The sequence below is a fragment of the Rhineura floridana genome, chromosome 2, assembly GCF_030035675.1.
Source record: "Rhineura floridana isolate rRhiFlo1 chromosome 2, rRhiFlo1.hap2, whole genome shotgun sequence".
Classification (NCBI taxonomy): Eukaryota; Metazoa; Chordata; class Lepidosauria; order Squamata; family Rhineuridae; genus Rhineura; species Rhineura floridana.
This window is the reverse complement of record NC_084481.1, coordinates 172694642-172710392: the sequence shown is the minus strand read 5'-3', so window position 1 is coordinate 172710392 and position 15751 is coordinate 172694642. Positions and strand designations below refer to the sequence as shown.

Genomic DNA, 15751 nt, shown 5'->3' with positions numbered 1-15751 from the left:
CTTGTGCTAAACCTTTCCCATTCACCAGATCAGGGAGGAAGCCATATGGTACAGTGATCTTTCATGCCATTTTGCACCGTATGACACAAAAGGCAGCCATTTATTATATTATATCCTGGCCCCATGACAATATCCCTATGTTAAATAGGGACATCTTAAATTGTGTAGACATTCCTTTAAACAGTCCTGAGCTAGCCAAGGTTTCCCCCAATCCCTATCAATAATACCACCCAGTGAATGTAGAGGCAAAAGGCGGGGAATGTTATTTATGTTGCATATACTTTCATGCTTGTTTTTCATATGAAAAGCCAGGGGTTGTTATCATGCATAATACAGAACTGTAAAGGAATCCCATTTTAGCAGACAAGCATACTATGTGAAAAGTGTGTTTCCACTGCAGTTTGTGGAAGGGGTCTGTCAGTCAGCATAGACGATACCGAGCTAGATGGACCTACAGTCTAACTTGGCAAAAGGCATCTTGCCTAAGTTCCTAATTCCAAGCAGTTACTCAGAACGAAATTCTACTCAGTCTAATAGGACTTACTCCGTTTTTAGTGTGCATAGGATTGCTGTCTGAACCATGCTGTAACGTCCAAAACATAGTTCCTTTTGTAAATGCACAAGGGTATGAAGCCTTAAAGAAAACTGTAAAAAGTTATCCCATGTTCTCCGGAATTACGGGCTCGAGGGTTGAAAGAATAGTGCTACTGGTTTTAAATGAGGCGCACCTTTTGGATCCTTTTGGATTTTTGTTTTAGAGGGAACAGCCACTTTCGGGGGGGTGGTCCTTCCTCTCGTGATATAAGCGTAGCATTCTAAACAAGCTACAGATAGTAGGTAGCTCGTAGACAGGTAGAAACTAGCCAATTTCATCCCCGCCCTTAAACACTCCTAAGAGGAGCAGAAAGCAATGGGCCTCCCCACCCAGGGGCGCGCCAGATAAAGAAAACCAAGGAAAGAAGAACAGCGGGATGGAGAAAGGGAACGACACTTTCTCCAGGGCCCCAACTGACTAGCAAGCTCTCTAGTATCTGATCACAGGCTGTGAACAGAGAGACAGGAAGAAGGTGTTAAATGGAACGGCCTAGCCGCCACTGGTTATAGATTAGGAAGATTCCAGGACCGCTCACCTGCTACTGCTCATGGTCCACCGGCCGCGGGCACTGCTGCTGCTGCCCCAGCCTCAAATAGAAGCCGCCGGATTGAGCGGCGGTGGAGTCCTAATGCTGGAGCCCACTCAGCGCAGCTAGCGCCATTCAAACGACGCTGCACTGCATGCTGGGACCGGAAAGTCCGGACAGGCGGGACTGTGGGGGAGGCACAAGCGCTTCGCTCTTTCTCTCTCTCCGCCTCCTTCTTCACTCTGCCTCGGGCTCCAGTCACGTGCGCGTACATGAAGCGGCCCGGAACTTGGTCCCTGAGGCGTGCTCGGCGCCACAGGGGAGCCGCGGCCTGTGCTTACAGATGCATTGTGTTGCCCCCTTTACTCCGCCTTTGCCTCAGTCTCTTCTACAGGTGTTTCGCTCTGTGGAACTGTAGGAGTTCGAAGTGGCTGTAAAAAGAATTAAAGTGCGCGCGGTTGAGAATCCCGAAGCCAGACTGTTCCGTTATCAATAAAGGTTGCTCCTCAGTCTTGCTTTCATGCTCATGTTCTCTTTTACGCTCTGTCTCACAGGCAAATAGTCACAAAACTGCCACGGCAGGGTGCTCTCGGTCCTTAGTACTTTCCCCCAAATCCTAAACCGCCATTACAGGCAGATTAAATTTCATATAGCACCGTCACCAAGTGCCTGTGCATATTTACTGTGGGAAGTACGCTCCACAAAGTTCAGTAAGTCTATGTACAGGATTGCAACTTCAGTGCTTTAAGAATTCTCCGACATTTTTGAGGGTGGTATGATCATGAAACATGTGACAGTCTCGTGATGGTGCACCTGCATGTGTTATTGTAAGGTAACAGTGTATCATCAAGTTTCTATGCGGTGTCATGAGATGATGGAAGCAATTTGGTGAGTCAACATCCTGAAAAGCAATTCACTAACAGGCAAAAAACCTTGTGGGTTAAGAATGTACCTATAGCCAACAGATATTTCTATCAAAACTTAAAAAGCAGGGAAATTGGGCGGCTATAAGGAATGCACCAGGGGAATAGGAGACCTGACCTCCTCTCTGAGATATTGTACTGACCTACAAATTTGTCAAAAGGCAAACACAATTTGGGTTGGTCTTTCACAGTCCAATCCACTTCCTGTGTAGTTTGGAAGAATTTGAGAGTTGCTGGTAGAGGCCCTGTTCCCCTCAGAGCTTCAATCAGAGCGGCTGACTGTTAAACCACTCTGGCCACTGGAGCTCTGTCAGGGGAACAGGGAGTCTCCTCTCAGCACCCTTCACAAACTACACTTCCCAGGATTTTCTGGGGGAAGCCATGACTGTCTAAAGTGAAATAAACATCTGACATGGGTGTGGCCCCCTGATTAGGCAAGCCAAGCAGCTGTGAGTCTGGCTTTTAGAACACTGTCAGCCCAGGCTTATCATTGAGTTCAATGCTGAATTTCTTAAATTAATTAAAAATCAGACAGGTGGTTTTTAAACTTTTAAACTGCAGAAGATGACGGTCACTAATAGGATTACAGGTACCCTGTGAACATGGCTGATGTTTAATTAATTTCAACAGATTATGAGAACTCTGACAGAAAAAAAGTCCAAAAGGGGTCTGGCTCTCTCTTTATACTTTGAACTCTCGATTCTCTCTGACCGTTTTGCGTATCGCCTTGACAATTTAGAGAGTTGTTAAGCAAGCGTTTCTGAGTTCATTTTTGTAATGTTTTGTTTTGAAATGAGCTTATGGGAAGCATCAGAATGGCATGGGGGGTATTTTCAATTTAACATTGCAGAATGCGAAAAATCCATGCTGACTATAGTATACAGCCACTCTTGTGGCTGTATAATTCACTGTAAATTTGAATGAAAGACATACTACCCACAGATTTGCACATATTCAAAACTAGTACAGAAACCAATGAAAAGGCTTCCTTGACGGTATTTCTAGAGCCCGAGATCCAACCATGACACACTTGGTGTCAGGAAATGCCATACTCACACAGTGATTTCCGTTAAGAATCAGTTTATTACTTGTGCTCTGGGGATGTTAGGGTCCTTACCAGTGAAACAGCATAATATAGCCCTTGTGGTACAGAAAGAAACTCTGAATTTCCAGAAATTGGGGCATAACTTAAACACAGCTTGCACAAAAGCATCTTGATATAATTACTTACAAATGCATACAGAGGACAAAACCTTGTTAACAACTACCTCCTAAAGTAATGATCTGACTGTGCTGAGTGATTCAGATGACTATGGCTGTTGTATCATTTTTGTGAAAGCTTTGAATCTCAGAGAGGAACATGACCACCGCATGACAAGAGAGAATCTAAGCAGACTTAAAAACCTCCAAAGGAACTCTGTAAATTGAATGAATGGGCAACAAAATTCCAAATGAGTTTCAATGTAAGTGTAAAGTAATGAATATCAGAGCAAAGAATTGTGACTCCACATACACATTGACAATGTCTGAACTAGTGGTAACTAACCAGGAAAGAGATTGTAACCTCATGGTGGATAGCTTAGTGAAAACTCAGTGTGTGACAGCAGTAAAAAGGCAAATTCAATGCTGGAAATTACTAGGAAAGAGACTGAAAATATGAACATAGGAAGCTGCCTTGAACTGAGTCAGACTCAGTTGTCTACACTGATTGGCAGCAGCCCTCCACAGTTGCAGACAAAAAGCCCTATCTGGAGATGCCAGGCTTGCATGCAGAAAGTCCCAGGTTCAAGGCAGATTCTGTACCACTGAGCTACAGCCCTTGCCTGAGGGCAGGTACTATAGTTTCTTTCTGTAGATCTGTGGTACAGAAACATTTGGATTACTGTCTGTAGTTTTGCTTGGACCAACTAAAAATCAGTTACCAAAGGGCCATTGGGCCAGTTTTTATTTGAGGAAAGCCTGAAATGTAGGGGTGTGTGTGATAACAGTTTATAAAATTATGCATAATGTGGTGTGGAGAAAGTAGAAAATAGAGCAAATAGTTTTTTCCTATCCCATAATATTAGAACTCAGAATTTACCCAATCAGATTGATTGTCAATAGATTCAGGACAGACACAATATATTAACTCCTGCCATTTGCTGCTACAAGATTTGATGTGAGGGGTTCACACAAATTCATGGGGGATAGATCCATCAATGGCTTCCGTTCCCTCCTCCCTGCAATGATCAGTCAGCTTTCTACGCCCACTGATCATACACAGCGGAAGGCATGTCAAGCAAATCCTCATCACGACTGTCTTCCATCTGGAAACCTATGTCCTCACTGTGGGAGGCTGTGTGGATCTAGAATTGGCCTCCACAGTCACTTATGGACCTATTGCTATTCTGCTAAAGATCTTATCTTGGTAGACAATCTTACTCAGCCATGAGTGATCACCAATGGATGGACGTGATAAACAACCCAGCACTTTTAAGATTATGTTTGAAGTACTGTACTTTGATCTAAGGCACCACAGTTCAAGAAAGCTGACAACAAGTTGGCCTCATAAGAATATAAATAGAGCCCTGCCAGATCAGGACTCAAGGCTCCTCTAGGCAAGGAGTGCAATAAGGCCTGCACAAACAGTTGGAACTTCCTAGAGACTGGGGAAGAGGACTTACAACACTCCCAGCATTTTCCTTTTTGCAGCTGTTGGTCTCCTCTGGAGAGAAGAGGGCTCCAACCGTAAGTCATCTGGCCTGGTGAGAGGACCCCTCCCCTCTGAACTGTATCTAAGCCAGGCTGCTGAGACTCCTTGGAGAGCAGCAAGACGAGAACCTGGAGCTTTATCGTTTGTTAGTTGTCTTTCTTTTTTTTGCTTTGTACTTACATATTTAAATCTAGATTATTTCTTTAGCAAAACTGAATTTATTTTATGCTTCCTAAATTGTTGGTTTTTGTCCTATTTGAATTATGTTCTGTAAACTGACCTCTCTCCTACCCATCTGCTTTGTATTTTGAATGTTTGTTGTAAACCACTTGCTATGGAAAGGCAGTGTATAAATAAATTCAGTCAACCAATCATTCTGTTCTCAGTGACCTACCTGATGCCTATGAGAAGCCCACAACCAGGATCTGAATGCGACAGCACTTTCCTCACTTATGATTCCCAGCAACTGGTATTCAAAGGTATATGACCTCTGATAGTAGAATCAATTTAGAAAATGGAACAACAGTCAATGTTCTACAGCGTGAGTGAGTAACCTTTCTCAACCTCAGGGCTGCATTGACAGCCAGCATCATGTATGATGTGCATGGCCAATATACATGTGCACATACACACACCACACACAAACCACACAGTTACTAGACATGTAGTCATACAGCAGTCTCTCTGTCTCTCTCTCACTCACATACATGTGCATGCATGCACACACACAATCAGTATTTCCTGCCCTGCCCAGCATTGGGGTAGATGTGCCTGGAAATGCTGCCAGTTTTTTTACTGGGAAGTATAGTTAATGAAGGGTGCTGAGAGTTGCTAGGAGATGTCCTGCTCCCCTCACAGAGCTTCAGTCAGAACGGCTGACTGTTAAACCACTCTGTCCACTGGAGCTCTGTCAGGGGAATAGGGAGTCTCCTCTCAGCACCCTTCACAAACTACACTTCCCAGGATTCTCTGGGGGAAGCCATGGCTTTTAGAACACTGATAGTTGGTTCTTGCTGAGCATGCCTGACATTATCATTGAGTTCAAGCCAAAATTTCTTAAATTAATTAAAAATCAGACAGGCATTTTTAACTTTTAAACTGCAGAAGATGAAGGTCAGAGTATGGGGCAAGGCCAGTAATAGGATTACAGGTATTCTGTGAACATGGCTGATTTTTAATTAATTTCAACACATTATGAAAACTCTGACAAAAAAGTCCAAAAAGGGTCTGGTTTTTCTCTCTCTCTTTTTACATTTTGAAACTCTTGATTCTCTCTGACTGTTTTGTGTATCACCATGAAAATTTAAAGAGATGTTAAGCAAGCATTTCTGAGTTCAGGACTATAAGTTATGTAAGGTTTTGTTTTGAAATGAACTTATGGGAAGCATCAGAATGGCATGTGGGGGGTATTTTCAATTTAACATTGCGGAATACGAAAAATCCATGCTGACTATAGTATACAGCCACTCTTGTGGCTGTATAATATAGTTCAGCAATGGGTCAAGTTATGTGGGGAGGTTGTAGAATCTGCTTCATTTGAGATTTTAATGATGGGCTTAGACAAACAAGACTTGGACTTGTCGTATTTAAACCAAGTCTTCTTCAGTTATAGTTTAATTATACTACCTCTATCTTGGTTAAAACACACACACACACTGCCAGGCTGGGAGGCACCTCACATTTCACCCCATCATTATATGCTCCTGTTTATCACTGGTAGTTATCAAATGCAAAAGTGATACAGGAGTAAAATGAAACACTGTATTCAGTTATTTAAATGCAGTACAATGCTGCATAACAAAAGTACATGTCTGACCAGCAAGAAAAGAACAATAGTGTACTGTTTACTTCTGTTTTATGTGTGCATTGTTTAAAATTTGAAGTTTTCAAAAATGAAAAAAAAAACTTTAAATTTAGCAACAATAATAACAAGCATAGCAAGCATTTATTTTAGCAGAAAAGTTCATATGACTGCATTTATTATTAAGTTCTCAGGGTAGTAGCGTAGAACTGGTTTGTTTAGTCAGGAATGCCAGTATAATTAACATTTTTTCTCCTAATAAGCTTTGGTAATCAGATGAATTAGAAAATTATTTGCAGAACAACTATTTAGCGACAAGGGTGTTGTGGCTTTTGCTTTGCATATATATCAAAATATTTATTTATTTCATTTAGACCCCACCTTTCATCATACATCCCCAGGCAGCATACATGGGGTTCCCAGGCAATCTCCCATCCAGCCACTGACCAGACCTAGACCTAGCTTCAGCAAGGTGGTAGCCTCAAGTGCCTTCAGACCATAGCCTCTTTTGTCATATTGGATTAAATGTTGAACCTCATATTGATAAATTTCAAATATTTACAAGCTTGTACAAGTTTTAATTAAAATAAAAACCTAATGTATTCAAATGTTCTTTTGATGTTCTTTATGTCTGTGGTTGCTTCTATGACAGAGTCCTTTAGTACTTTGTCAGTCAACATTGGGGAGGCTGCTGCTACAACTGTGTTTAATGCAAAAACAAGCAAAACACACACAACAGCAACTACAAATCATGTCTGAACATGTAAAGACAACATACAAAACACTAGAATGAATCAACCTGTCAAAGATGTCATCTGGATTATCTCTAAAATGGGATCAAGTGGATGGAAATTCTAAAGAAAAGAGCTAGTATGACAGCAATCTGTGAATGTTTGCATGTTCAGAAACTGAAATTTGTAGGTTTGCTTTGATGAAGGAAGGTTTCACTTTGACTGCATTTAGTACCGATGGGTCTTCTCCTTATTAGGTATAAAATGCATAATCATAATTAATGCTAAACACTTAACAATACTTTTCTTGTCACATTTGTTGTTTGGTCATGTAATGTATTTATTTAATAGACAATTGTTGCTATGATAGTTCAAGAGAAAGAATTTCTTGGTCGACAGAAGACACTCCAGTAAAACTAGGACAAGCCTAACTGTACAAGGGCACTTACAGTAGCAGTATTTTTGAGGTGCTAATGAGGAAGTGTCACAGAGATTGCTCAGGTACAACTCTTAGACTGTTTAGACTTAGACTGTTTTGCAAATGTGGTTTGCAAATGTGCCCATGGACACCCAAAAAGATGGTAACCCCTGATAGAGTCATTTATTTCATTTCCTCCAGCTGATCTGGAGTCATCCAATATATAATATGGACTTTAATACAACAGCCCTGCAGTTACTAACTTGCCTAGGCAAGTAACAACTCCTTCCATGTGATAGCTTGCCAGCCTAGGTATGGAGGAAAAATTCCATTTTATTTGCATTTTAATGAGAAACTGCCTAATATGCACTTCTTGAATCAATATGAACATTGAAACACAGCAATCTTTTGAAATTTGCACTTCTCCAAATATTGTGATGCAGTTCTCCTACCAAACAATATGCACAGGATGAATATATCCGTGGAAAATGTGCATTAAAACACATAGTGAAAATAACATACCAAAATGCATTATATTATGGAAAATTGCTTGTATTTTATTTATTTATTAAATTTATACCTCGCCCTTCCTCCCAGAAGGAGCACAGGGTGGCCCAGAAGGAGCCTTCAATACAACAGCCCATAATACGACATTTATTATGTTATATTATGTAAAAATATGTATATTAGTAAAAACTGCAAACGTGTTTATTAGGAGAAATTTGCACAAAAATGCTGCCAAACGTTCATGATTAAAAAAAAACCACAAATTGCTGCAGAAAGGGTGAGTATAAGCTTAGAAAAAGGAGAAACTTAGAGAACAGACACTGAGAGATTTCTCCATCCCAATATACCACCTCAGTTGCACAGTGATGCAGAAACATGCAACAGGGCTGATAAGTGTGCATGCATTAGGGATGGGGGATTCAGTTTGCATTTAAAGCCAAATCTATCAAATACACACATTCTGAAACAATATCAGAACAGAAACACAGCAGTCCTTCAAAATTTGGACTAATTGAAGTTTTGCAATACAGTTCTCCAACCACAGTGTACACAAAAGCATAACAACATGCAAATTTAAATAACAAACAAAAATGCATTATAAGGAGAAATTGCTTGCAAAAATATGTGCATTAGTCAAAACGGCAAACAAAAATGTGTTTATTAGGAGAAATTGCACTAAAATGCTGAAGAACTTTCATGAGGATTTTTAAAATGAACTGCAAATTGCTGCAGAAATATGGAGAATGAATTTAAGACTGGAAAAATGAGAAACTGGGAGAACCAAAATTGACAGATCCTTCCATCCCTAGCATTTATATACATGAGCTGGTAATTTGGGGTATCTGTGTCTTTATCTACAGTCTTTCCACATAGTATGAAGAACTGTGGTACTTAAGAACTCAAGGGGTTCCAGCTGTTATAATAACCTGAGTGCTTGCTCAAGAGCCACTTTTACAGTGACATGGTAGCATTTGTTGTGAAAACAGCACTAGTGAAACATAGGAGATATTGGTAGTGGACAGTCTAAGATGCTCTAAATTTCCATTGTGAAGTCTGTGCTCTGACAGGATGACCCTGAGTACAGGAAACATAAAGGAAGATGACTTCCTTTCACCCAGAAATAAAATGCTCTTCTGTGTGAATGTGAAACACTGAAGCCATTCTTTTACTTTGATATCAGATTGTATGTAAAATACATTTTAATCCCTAAACATATCCCATTATAAACTATGTTTTGCTCACATATCTCTGTATTTTTCTGGATTGCTTTTTTATATGAAGCTAGCCTGTTTGCATTCCTCTTTTATTTTGTCCTCTGCCAATTTCCCTTCATTAATTATCTGCATAAGGCACTACTAGGCCAATTGGTTTTCTTACGTTTCTTCCAGCATAACTTCCTTTCTTGTTTTTTCTCAGATAAGAGATCCAGTAAAATGAAATGTCTTGGCAGTTATGCATATGAGCTCCTGTTAAGATCAAACTGTACTCTGAAATGTGACAGAAATTAGTTATCCAAGGGGATGGTAACAGCCGCCATACTTATTTGATAACCTTTAGCTTTCCAGTTGGAGACAAGATAGCTCAAGAGACTACTACTAGGACAGAGTAAATTGCCAGTGGAACTCTAGCCCAGATTAATGGAGACAGAAGATTAACCATCTGTTATGTGTATAATGGTCTATGTGGAATAAATGGTAGTTCCCCCTTCTACTTTCCAATGGACAGGTGTCTACTGTAGTTTACAGATGGAATAAGTACAGAGTTTTAATTGATAAGGCTATGTTCTTGATGGTGATCATTCTATAAAATCTATCCATTTTAAAGTTTAGTTATGAAATGGATAATTAGGAAATGTATTATCTCCCATCATGTCTGTTGCTATCTTTAATACCCTCTTGGTTGTGGAAGTAATACTGAGAGCCAGTGCGGTGTAGTGGTTAAGACCATAGAAAACTACTGATTTGGAGTACCTATCTGTTGTTGTTGTTGTTATACTTTACATGCTCATCCATTCAATGAGGGCTGGTGGAACTTAAACCAGGTGGGGGTGCCTATAAGGTCACATGCACAGAGCCTATAAAGTCCCCATCCTTCCTTGCAAAGAAACAGTAAGCACTTAAGCAGTACAGTTCTACAAATACTTAGCACTTAAAAGTGTCTTACCTTGGTTCAAAAGGGGTCCCTGTAGTCACAGGTGAAGTCACTGATGCTTCTATACACACCCCAGACAACCATGGGAAGTCAGCTATGCCTTCCAGGTCCTGATTGTTGGGAGTAAAGCACCAATGCATGTTGCAAGTGATCGGAACCTGTGGTAGGTGATAGACAGAAAGGTAATCAATTCTTCCCTTTGCTGATTCATCCTCTAAAGGGTTTGTTGTTTTTGCAGGTTTTGCTCCTACCCTTCCTCCCTGTTCTAAGTTTGTTAGTAATGGCTCTCTGAGTGAAGGCCACATGGCTGCTCCAGCATGTATGACTTTACCTCTTTGTAGTAATAAACCTTAAGTTTCTTTATTCTTTCAGCTACCAGTCTTAACAGGCTAGTTATTTCTGCACTCTGCTACAATATATATATATATGCCAAAAACACTGATGCTGATTGTTAAAAAACACAAGAACCCTGTTTTCTCCATAGTCAATCCTAAACCATATGGAAGAAATGCTTCCTCCCTTTCATGTTTGGGTTCTCTTTATTCTGTAAGATATGGTTTTCTTCAAGCATCAGTTCTGTGTTTGTGTTTGATTGTGGATCCCTACCTCCAAGAGATTTCTGGTCCAGTCAGGGCATTGGTTTGAGGGAGAAAATTGTTTGTAACTAATATGAAAATGGAAATGGACTGCCTTCAAGTCAGTTCCAAGTTATGGCGACCCTGTGAATAGGGTTTTCATGGTAAGCAGTATTCAGAGGGGTTTACCATTGACTTCATCTGGGGCTGAGAGGCAGTGACTGGCCCAAGGTCACCCAGTGAACTTCATGGCTGTGTGGGGATTCGAATCATGGTCTCCCAGGTCATAGTCCAGCACCTTAACCACTACACCACACTGTCTGTCTGTAACTAATATAGTTTAGCCTTAATTATCCTAAGTGTTTTGGATATTCCCCCCTCCCAGCAAAGGCTTGGAAGTTTGGGGATAAGAAGTAGTCTGTAGTTCCTACCTATCTGAATAGGGGTAGGCTTTGCATGTTAAGGTTTGTGAAAATGGTGAGAAGCATGTGGAAAAGAGATGCTTGATTTTAAAATTTATGGTTTATTACTGATTATGACTGCCTAGTTGTATTACTGATCTTAGTAAACAATTCTGAAAACATTTTTAGACTGAAGAGTGGGGTAAAATGCTATTTTCTTCTGTCAGCTGTATAGTATGCAAAATTAACATCTTCACGCTTCAGGATAGTGGGGTTTGCTTAGGTTCTTGAAGTAATGAGTTGTATTCACAAGTTAGCAGAAGTAAAAATAAACTGGAGTCAACAAACCAGAAAGAAGCAATCTTTTCTTTCAGAGAGGGTTTGAATCCCTTTAAATATAAGAGTAGCTGTGCTAGATCAAGCCAAAGGTCAATCTAGTCCAGCATCTCTTACTTCCCACAATGGAAACTAGATGAAGCCCACAAGTTTTATGCCAATATTCCTTTTCTGTTGTTTGCTTCCTTCAGCATATTCATAGGTAGACTGCCTCTGAACCTGGAGAAAAAAAACTATCTGTCAATTTATTGCTATATGGAACCTCCAAGTTCAGACGCAGTCTACTTCTGAATATGCTAAAGTTGGAGAGACTAACAGAAAGGGATTTTAGCCTCTCTCTCACACACACATGCTAAAAAAATCCTCTCTCTAAGCTGCCCCCCACTTGCAAAAATTCACTCTCCTTCCAGCAATTCCAAGCAATAAACACACACAAAATCTCCCCCTCTCTTCAAGCTATCTTGGCAGTTGCTTTTAACACAGGAGAGCCTGGCTGGGAGTCCAGAGTCTGTGAGTTCAAATCAAAGGAAGGGGCTGGCTTGTGCAGCTGTGGCAAGCTGAGCAGGCCCTAGCCAGCGGGGGAGGACTAGCCTCAGAGGGAGGCAATGGTAAACCCCCTCTGAATACTACTTACTATGAAATCCCTATTCATAGGGTAGCCATAAGTCGGGATCGACTTGAAGGCAGTCCATTTCATTTTAATAATTCTCTTCTCCCCACCCAACAGAGCAATGCATACACACCACACACACACATCTACTCTGCCTCCACCCTCCCCTTACAGCCCCAGACCTCAAGAAACAGTTAAGAAGGAAGTCACTATTTAAGCAAGTATCCCCTCTGTCACCCCCTAAATGGAGTACTAGTCACCATTCTCCCCACCCCCCCAGACCTCAAGAAAGAGCCAAGGAGAAAGCCAATACTGAAGCAAGCATCCATTCTCTCACACACCTATAAATGGAGTATGAGCCACCATTCTCCCCCCACCAATACAATAAAAACAAAGGGCTGACCTCATCCAAGGAAACCTGTAGCTGATTTGCCTCAGTCCATTCCTCCTTTTCATGCACACAACATAAATAAAATCAATAGCTGCTGCCCCCAATTTTTTAGCTTGCCTGCACGTGTTCTAAAAATGAGGGAAGGTAATGACTGGCAAGGTAAAGACGGAAACAGCAGCCAACATCCACAGGAAGAATTATTGGCTGGGGAAGGACAACACAAGCCCTCCAACCCCCCTATTTATTTTCTGGATATTTTGATATGTGAGTCTATTGAAATGGAAATGGACTGCCTCCAAGTCAATCCCGACTTATGGTGACCCTATGAATAGGGTTTTCGTGGTAAGCGGTATTCAGAGGTGGTTTACCATTGCCTTCCTCTGAGACTGAGAGGCAGTGACTGGCCCAAGGTCATCCAGTGAGCTTCATGGCTATGTGGGGATTTGAACTCTGGTCTCCCAGGTTGTAGTCCAACACTCAAACTACTATGCCACACTGGCTCTCATAGTGAGTCTATTAGCTACTTAGAAAAAAGTTGTGAGAGGGAGGACATGGATGGCCCCATTTTATCTTCCCCTCTGCCTAATGAAGCTGTCTCTAATCATGCTTTTTTAAAAAACCCTCCCAGGAGACAGAGGGTAGAAGCATCTACTTTTACTGGGAAGCCTCTCGGCCAGTGGAAATGTATTAATATTTCTGTGAGTGTCAGTGAAAAACTAGCCTTGTTTGGAGGTGATTGGGGCTGCAGAATTTTGGGAGGGCTATGCCCTACTTTGCTTGTCAAAGCAGCCTCCCCTTCATCCGTCAATATACATTCCCTGGGCAAATTACAATTTCATCAAAGAGGCAACTTTTATAAATAAATAAAACAACATTTTAAAAATCAGTGTTAAATTAAGATAGGAGGGAGACCCAGTACAGCTATTTGGAAGAAGGTGTCATTAAAATAAGTGAAGTTTAGGAACATAGGAAGCTGCCTTGTACTGAGTCAGACCATTGGTCCATATAGCTCAATACTGCTCCACACTGAGTGGCAGCACTTTCCCAGAGTTTTAGACAGGAGTCTTCCCCAACTCCACCTGGAGATGCTAGGGATCAAACCAGGAACCTTCTGCATGCACAACATCCACTCTGCTATTGAGCTACAGCCCCTCTCTGAGGAAGTTCAGGCTGTGAGCACACTACTTGCCTACAGCAAAGCATTTCCATTGGCTGCACCTGGAAGGGGAATGGGATGATCTGCCAATCAGTTGTGAAATCTCTTTGAAGCAAATTTTTAAAAATGCACTCAAGCTGTTCCCACCAGCTTTTACCGTAAAAGGGGTTTGACTAGTATGATGTGGCCCCATCTTCAGAAAAGAGAGTTGGAGACATCACTGGAACTGGCAGAACAGTAAGTGTGTCTCTACCCTCAGTCTCTGCACACTCGGGTATAAGTAGGCAACATGTTTAGGCAACTGCCATGAGCCAGCTGCTTCTCACGCTACCGACCCATCCCAAACTCTCTTTTCCAGAGCTCCAGTGACTACAGAGTAGTCACCGCTTAATGGCTCACAGTGATGTTATGTTGCTGTGGTGCATTATGGTCAATCTCAATAGTAGCTGCCTGGTGCTCACTCACTGAAAGAGTGTTGACGCTGCCATTCTTTTCCTCTGCCTACTCACCCTACATCCAGGAAGAAATAAAGAGCTGGTGTGGGCCTATCCACCACCTGCCGACATGGGGGGGGGGAGAAACTCACTAGAAGGCCCCATGCCAAGGGCCCTCTCACTCAGCCCTGGAGTTGCCTTGAGTGCACAGCTATCATGACTGTGTCAGTTCTGTACAGATGTTGGTTATACCAGTATCAGCAACCCATTGGATGGTGCATAGGATGTCATATTGATGACACACTCGAGAATTTACCTGTAGATGCTATTTTACGTGACCTTTAAAAACTTTTGAAAATGCATTCCTTAAAGGCATTTTAGAGACAGAGCTACTCACATACCAAGGAAACAGGAAATGCTCGTGCCAGACTTTAATCCCATTACTGCTCATAACAGAAGGGAAAAGTTCAACAAGGCTATCCTCTTTCATAACAACACTCCCCCCTTTCAGTATTCTAGGTAAAAACTGCAAGTGCAATCCAAGCTAACCTTTTAGAGGTTTGGTTTTTCTAAGAAACTGCAGGCTGACACAGTACACACAGTCCCTTAAAAAGGAACAAAATAGTACATGGCTCAGCGCTGGCCCTAGCATTAGGTAAAGGTGGTAGGTAGTGGAGGCAGCTTCTCCCCCTGGCCATTGCCCCTTAGCCTCCCTCCTCCCAGCAGTTCTCATCCTCCTGAGCTGCTGACCCAGCTGTGGTGATGCTTGGTTGCAGCTGGCTTGGGGTAGCTAGTTGTGCCGCCTAATCACCTTCTCCCAGTGCTTCACAGACAGTGCCCTTGTAGAAGTCCTCTGACTGTGTAAGCAGGCAGAGAGGTAGCCAGCCCAGGCACATACTCCAGAAGGCATCACATGTGGGCATGTATTCCTCTGCTCATGTAATGCATGCTGATATCACCACTGCTGCATTGCAACGATTGTTTGAATGAACAGTGAGCTGGCACCAGGGTGGGGTAGTGAGCAAGTGATGAAGAAATGTTAGAGCTGTGTGTGTAATGTGGCCTGCCTTGCACACCCTAAACTAGTCTGTTGCCCTCAGGTGTAGTGGGGGATGCAGTCCAGACAGTTACTTATATGTATTGGTCTGGTATAAGTTAGAACAAGGAAGTCTGATAGCATTGTTCCTAAGTTTGATTTATTAATAAATAACTTCAAAATGTGGAGAGGTGTTAGCGTGGACTACTCCTCCCACTCTTTGAATCTTGGAACACGTCCAACAAACCCACATGCCTTACAATAGAGTATTTGCAAACATGCCAAAAGAGCAAACCCTGGTGAACCAGTGTGAGCAATTTTTCCGCAAATACCTGGAACACATTTTCAAGGTCCATCCACCTTCTTCATTGTGACATGTTTGCTTTGTAGCACAGCACCTTGGAATGGCCCTTAGCGAAGTGAATCTGTGGTTGGCATAAGGAATGTGAAAGGATCCCAACATTTTTA

At 41.8% G+C, this 15751-nt stretch overlaps 1 protein-coding gene and 1 long non-coding RNA gene across 2 annotated transcripts in view; one reads left to right on the top strand and one right to left on the bottom strand.

Annotated features, from left to right (window-relative positions):
* The window catches only part of KATNBL1 (katanin regulatory subunit B1 like 1), a 42316-nt gene extending 40488 nt beyond the window's left edge, over positions 1-1828 (bottom strand). Inside the window, exon 1 of the mRNA XM_061611481.1 lies at positions 1131-1828. The gene's annotated coding sequence lies outside the window, so the exon portion shown is untranslated. The remainder of the gene's footprint in view (positions 1-1130) is intronic.
* A 98-nt stretch (positions 1829-1926) lies between these two features.
* Positions 1927-7096, top strand: LOC133378369 (uncharacterized). Its single transcript, XR_009760981.1, has 3 exons — positions 1927-2009; positions 5123-5215; positions 6912-7096. It is a non-coding gene; the product is annotated as an uncharacterized LOC133378369 (long non-coding RNA).
* The last annotated feature ends 8655 nt before the right edge of the window (positions 7097-15751 follow it).